The sequence below is a fragment of the Crassostrea angulata genome, chromosome 5, assembly GCF_025612915.1.
Source record: "Crassostrea angulata isolate pt1a10 chromosome 5, ASM2561291v2, whole genome shotgun sequence".
Taxonomy (NCBI): domain Eukaryota; kingdom Metazoa; phylum Mollusca; class Bivalvia; order Ostreida; family Ostreidae; genus Magallana; species Magallana angulata.
This window is the reverse complement of record NC_069115.1, coordinates 42,480,744-42,488,145: the sequence shown is the minus strand read 5'-3', so window position 1 is coordinate 42,488,145 and position 7,402 is coordinate 42,480,744.

The window sequence follows — 7,402 nt, the reverse complement described above, 5'->3', positions numbered from 1 at the left end:
ATGAACAAAGTGTTAGTTAAGCCCAATAACATGACTAAGATTGAATCATAGTGTCAAAGATAGAATACCAGGGTTGCCAGGTATTGACAAATTTTTGCATTTCAAAATTTTTACAAGCTATATATTTTTCAACCTTGTATTTGTTAAATAAATAAGATAAAAGTCCAGAAAGGCATGGTAGTTTGCCTTTTTTTAAACAAGTAAACAAATATTGTTTCGAACATAGAATAATTAAATTAATAACTTTGTTGTTTTTAGACATTGGAAGTTCACCAAACAAAATATTAACTACATTAAAACCAAGTCTTAAGGAAGTTGCATGGTAAATATGCAAGCTTAGGTTGCTCCATATTGTGGATACTTTTTCACAGTTTATGAAGACATGCTGAATCGTCTCAACTTCATGTTTACAAAATGAGCAACAGTCAGAGGACACCACCTTAATTTTTTTTAAGTAATGATTCACAGGTAGAATTCTATGAAGTAATCTAAATTGTAACCATTGTAGCTGAGTGTCTTTGGTTGTTTTAAAGCATACATTAAAAGCATCATTAACACATATTTTGGCTCCATATTGAACTAACTCTGATTCCCACTTGGATATGGAAGTAGGAATTACATTACAAGAGTTTAATTGTCTATACACTACATTAGTACATTTATTATACAACAACAAAGATTTATAATATATTGGAATGTATGGAGTAATAAACCCTTGGTATGAATTTTTTGTAAGAAAAGATTTAAGATATCTTGATATGGCACTTACTACACTGTTATACTGCATAATGCAGACATTCATATTGAATCTATATTGAAAAATATCATGTGGTAAAAGATTTCCATCCACATCAAGAAAATCACTGATTATTTTGACACCCTTTTCATACCAGCTTTTTATAAATAGTGTTTTCATACCCACTTTAATGTTTGTGTTATACCAAACAGGAATACTAGGGAGGTTTTCTTTGACGAAACTCCCATTAAAAGATTTTATAACACAGAGAAAAGAATTGAAAACATCTTGCCAAAAAACATTATTTTTTGCAATTACACATTCTGATATGAATGCATCACCAAAATCAAGTAATTTGTTAACAATTTGTACACCATTAATAGCTTCAAAAATATCTATCCATAATTTTTTACCTTTAATCAATCTTTTCAACCATGAGCATTTCAATGACATAATAAATTTGTTCATTTCTAACATTTTTAACCCTCCTTGTTGATAGTCTTGAGTTATAACTGAACGCTTTATTTTGTCACACTTTGCATTCCAAACAAATTCAAAAATGTCTTTATTGAGAGATAAAATTGTCTCCCTTCTGGGTGTCGGCAATGATATAAATAAGTGGTTGATTTTTGGAATGATTAAGGACTTTACTACAGTCACACGACCAATTGGAGTTAGAATTCTTCTATTCCAATGTTGTATCATACTTTTTATTTTAGGAATCTGCAAAGAGTAGTTTAGGTCAGTAATTTGTTCTAAATCAACAGAAAAACAGATACCCAATAAGTTAAATGTTGTTGAACCCCAATCAAGTTTCCATCTAGAGTGATGAAACACCTGATTTGAAATTTTTTTTGATCCTATCCAAATTATTTTTGTTTTAGAGCTATTTACTTTCAACCCAGATAGTTTTGAAAAAAATTCTAAAGTATCAAAAGCTGTAAATAGTGAATTTGGTGAGCCATCAAGAATTAAAGATGTATCATCAGCATATTGACTTATTTTATGTTCCTTACCATGTATCAGAATGCCCTTAATATCATTATTTTCCTTTATCAAGGCTGATAGAATCTCAGCACAAAGAAGAAATAAATAAGGTGCAACAGGGTCTCCTTGCCTACATCCTCTCTCAACACAAAGTTGGTCTGATAAAAAACCACTTTGTAAAACAGCCGCCTTGAAATTAGTGTTAAGAATCTTAACCCATTGTATAATGTATTCACCAAATCCGAAAAACTTTAAGACTTTGTAAATAAAAGACCAAGAAATCGAATCGAAGGCTTTTTCAAAATCTATTAACACTAATAGTCCTGGTATTTTCTTAACTTCAGTAAAATGCATTAAGTCATATATAAATCTGGTATTTTCTCCAATGTATCTTCCTTTAATAAAGCCTGACTGAGTGTCAGAAATAAGATAATCTAAAGTAGATTTAATTCTCGAACTAAGACAACCTGAAATAAGTTTATATATAACATTCAAAAGTGTAATCGGTCGCCAGTTTTTTAAAAATTGTCTAGGTTTATCTCCCTTCGGCAAACATGATATAATTCCCAAACGTTGAGAAATAGGAAGTTCCTTTTTGGAGAAAATACAATTTATTGACTTCAGAATAAATTCCTTTAGGTCAACCCAAAAGAATTTAAAAAACTCGACAGTATATCCATCGCTACCTGGGGATTTATTGTTTTTCATGTTTTTTAAGACTTCATAAATTTCATTTTCAGATATATTTCTGTCCAATAATTCTGAGAGACATGTATCTAATTTTGGAATATGGATTTGAATAATATCTTCGAGGTCTAGGTCCAATAGTTCAGAATCTCTTTTTGCATAGAGATTTTTGTAAAAAGTTTTAACTTCATTAAGAATTTCTGCCTGGTCATAGATCATACCACTTCCTTCTAATTCTAATTTTTTGATAGTTTTATTAATATAATTACGATTTTCCAAGTTACAAAAATATCTGGTAGGCTTTTCTCCTTCCTCAACCCATCTAGCTTTACCTCTGATCATATGCCCTATCATCTTTTCTTTCCTAATGTTTTCTAGTAATAATCTCTTTTCTTCAACTGCATGTAAATTAATATTTTCCTCAGACTCTAATTTATCTATTTCTTCGAGTAATGACTTTTCTTTATTTTCTCTTTCCTTTTTCTTAAAAGTGGAATATGAAATAGTAATACCTCTAATTTCCATGAGTAGAACATCTAGAAATGAACTATCATCTATATCCTCTGTGTCTCTTACCAGATATTGTTTGCAAATGTCTTGTATTGTTTCTTTTACCTTTTTTGAGCATATCTTGCTTATAATTCTACAATTGACGCTGAAATATTGGTTGATCATTAGATATTCTATATGAATAAGAGTATGTTAAATACTTGTACACACAAAAAATAAAGAATGATATGCTGTATATAACTACTCTCTGGGACCCCCTCTTTATTCAATGAATAATGTGAAATGTGAGTAAATAAAAACGACATCGTTAAAACAGTTTCCATAATTCTGACACATTTCTGTGCAGGAATAAAAGAGTTATCGCTATTCCTAAGAAAATATTACAGCGGGAAATTATCCTGGTTTGTAGCCATTTGTTATTTTTGAATAAAAATGAAAATAATGGGTGGGCCATAGTAAATTAGAGTGATGTGCCTGTCAATACGGTAACATTGACTTTTATAGCTCTTTAACATGTCACGTGACAACATTTTTCATTCCAGTGTATTCATCAATCAAGTGTGAGTAAAGTTATAAAAGTCACGAGTTTACGCGAAGTAAACAAGAGTCATTTAATTATAATGGAGAAGACAAATTAAGTGTTGAATATATTTAATTTGAGAAATTGAGCGCATTGAGGTGCAATTTTCTTCTTCACATATATACATGAAGAATTTTTTTATAAAATACAATAACTATTATGTTTTTAAAAAAATACAATCACTAGTAAGTAGTTGAGGAAGAAAATGTACCTATATGCTCTCATATATTTTGATCGCTTTATTAAGTGGGGGAGAGGGGCAGAACGAAAATACAGGGAATTAGAAGTTATATAACAGTGTATTCCTACCAAATATTTAGTTCTATATCTTGCGTAGGATTTTCTTATTCTGTGTAAAAACAGTATTTCATGAAGGTACAATGTCAAAGATTACGTGTATGCAAAAATAAGTGTAAAATTCGAATACTTTACAATATTTATTTTTTTGGTTATTCTACCGAGGGCCATATGGCACAATATCTTTTGAACGCCCATTGTTGCTCAGGTGAGCGATGTGGCCCCTTGGGCCTCTTGTTAAGACATTGCAGCTTAAAATTTAACATGCATGCATTTCAGACATCATTTCATTAAAAGCTACATACATATTGCGAATATTATAACAATTAATTGATTTATTAGGCCTTTGAAGCTAGCTGGTAGTTTTATATCTGAATCAGAGTTCGACCACTTTATTTATTTTTTCATTGAAATTAATGTCAAGACGGGCTTGGTCCATGTGAGCAGAACAATAAAAATCTTATAAATCTTATAAAAACTTATACGGCGGTAGTCCGAGATAAAATGGAAATAACGCGTAGCTATGAATTTCATGTCAGCTTTAAGCACAGATGTGCACAGTTTGCTAAAGTGACGGGTGGCAGTATTTGCTTCGGGCATAATGATCTATATGTATACACTAGTTTCTAGACAAGTTCAGTGATCGGCTGAGCACGGTGTTAATCAAAGAAATTTAAAGTCGAATATCTTGGATATGAAGTAACACACACACACACACACACACACACACACACACACACACACACACACACACACACACACACACACACACACACACACATATATATATATATATATACAGTAAAACTTGTTTAGTACGAACACGGATATTGCGAATTTACGGATAGAGCAAAGTCATCGTGGATCCCCAGCTATGTAAATATTATGATAGATTTCATAATGGATAAGAAGTAATTAAGTTTTATAGGCAAACAAATGTGCAATTTTGGATGAAAAATTACAGTTTCAAAAATTTAATTCAGTTAGCATGAGCAAAAGCTCCAGGCGGATTCAAACTCATGATCTGCTTTTCAGAAGCAACAACCCAATCAAATGGTATAAACAGTTTAACAAAACATTTAAATCTCCATCTTGTGACGTAGTGTCGTAACAAGTATAAGTGTAGGTGTAGTGAGGTACCTTAAGCATGTGACGTGCGTATCCTAACACGAAAGATGATTCATATTAATCGCATCGGCGCAAGTGATTGATATTAAATGAAAAATATTTTATGAAAAATACTTCGATAAGTAATATGTTTTGCAGTTGGGGGTTCATACATGTATGAATATTTCTTTTATTTAAAATTTTGGTAAAACATTTCTAACCATCATCAAAATAAGGCACATTATAAACTTTAAGCTCGATTTTCACAAAATCGGGTCAACCGGTACATTTCCTTCAGTATGATTCACATTGGTACTTAATTTCCTTTCCCATTTCTCGTAAAATATTGATAAGATTGTATCGATCTTTCACTTGCGCCAAGCTGGGTTTTTTTACCTATGCACCAGGCTTGGGGCGAATTACATTGTAAAGTAATGCATTACAACACCATTACTTCATGAATTAGGGCATTAAATTACCATTATCATTACTTAATTTTCTTGAAGTAATGCATTACATTACCATTACAAGAGTAAAGTAATGCATTACCATTACCATTACTTTGTGAAAAGTTAATAAGTCTTAAAAAAGTAATTAAAAAGCGAAATAAAGATTTTTGTAAATGTTTCATAAATAAAACATGCTTTAACCCTCTCTCTCTCTCTCTCTCTCTCTCTCTCTCTCTCTCTCTCTCTCTCTCTCTCTCTCTCTCTCTCTCTCTCTCTCTCTTTATAAGTAAGTTCACCATTTAATGCTATAACTTATTTGATATTTTAAGTATAGATGTTTTAAGGGGAAAATATGTTAAGCTATAGTGATGAAATAGTCAATGTTGGCTTTGCTTGCCGTTAAATTGCTTTTTTAAATCATTTGTTTTCATTTAGATGTTTGTATATGACCAGTTTAAAAACTAGACTCTTGTTGCAAAAGCAACAAAAAGGTCTTCCGTTTTGATATACATGAATCAATTTAACCGTAGACATTGCTTCTCTCACATAGAGAATTTAGTTGATATGATAATTATTTTGAATGATATATCCAGACGTTACATTCATGTAAAACAACGAGAATGAAAAAGAAATCAATTTTTGAAGTACTTTCTGTGACGACCGGAAGTAATGCCGAACTAAACAAAAATTTGTACAATCATAAGTCAATCTTTCCTCAAAGTTTGGTTGTTAACATTTCTGCCAAGTCTGAAATCTCTTTGAAACAATAGTTTTTGTCTGGAGACGGGAAACGGACGAACGGAAGTGATTAATAAAAAAAAAGCTGGTATTTTTCGTACATTTGCTTAGCGTACAACACTGTTTATCAGGCTACATGAAACACCCAAGAAATTCAGTCAAACTTGTTAAAAATATGATTTATTTGAATCCTTCCGGTGAGAACCGGAAGTGACAGTTGACAAAATAAAACCCGCTAAACATATTATCAATCAAATGTCTATCATTCATGAAAGCTTTGTGTCTCAATCACTTGCAGTGTCAAAAATCTTTCAGGCATCAAACTTGAAAAATGAAAGCTACATAGAGATAGTTGAGATATCTCACCGGAAGTAACAGTTATTTGAAAATTTAACATTATAAAGATGACACATCTAAGATTGTATACTGATATATTCATTCCATCTGAAAGAAATAAATAAAGAAAATACGTAATTTTTGTAGTGCTTCCGGTGACGACCGGAAGTTACGCCGAAAAAAAATAATAAAGGTGAAAAACATGTACATATATAGGTCTATCATCCCACAAAGTTTGATTGTTCAAGTCGACACCGTTTATGAGATCTCGTCGAAAAAAGGTTTTTTGTCTCGGGACAGGAAACGAACATACGGAAGAGCTCAATGTAAATTCTATTAAATATTTCTTCTATACTTGCTTTTTGTACATTATTGTTCATCGAGCTCACTACAAATATCAAAGAAAAACAGTTAAACTGATAAAAAGTTCAATATGTTTGAACTCTTCTTGTGTGGACCGGAAGTGACGGACAACAAAATGAAACCGGTCAAACATATCTTCAATTAAATGTCTATCATCCATGAACGTTTTGTGCTTTGATCACTTATAGTTTCTGAGAACTCGTTCGTACAAAATGTGTTTCAAAAAAGCTACCTGAGATATTTGAGATATCTCACCGGAAGTAGAATTTTTTTGTTGATATAACATTGTATTGATAACCTATGTATAGATTTATACTTATATATCTATTCTATGGCAAAAGAATTTAATGCGTAAAAGTAGTTATTTTTAAGTGATTCCGGTGATGACCGGAAGTTACGCCGAACAAAACAAAATAGTGTAAACACATGTACATACATAGGTCTATCATCCCACAAAGTTTTATTGTTTAAGTCGTCACCGTTTTTGAGATCTCATCGAAATAAGGTTTTTTGTCTCGGGACAGGAAACGGACAAACGGAAGTGTTTAATGTAAATTTTGTTAAATATTTTTTGTAAACTTGCCCTTTGTGTTTTATTGTTCATCGAGCACA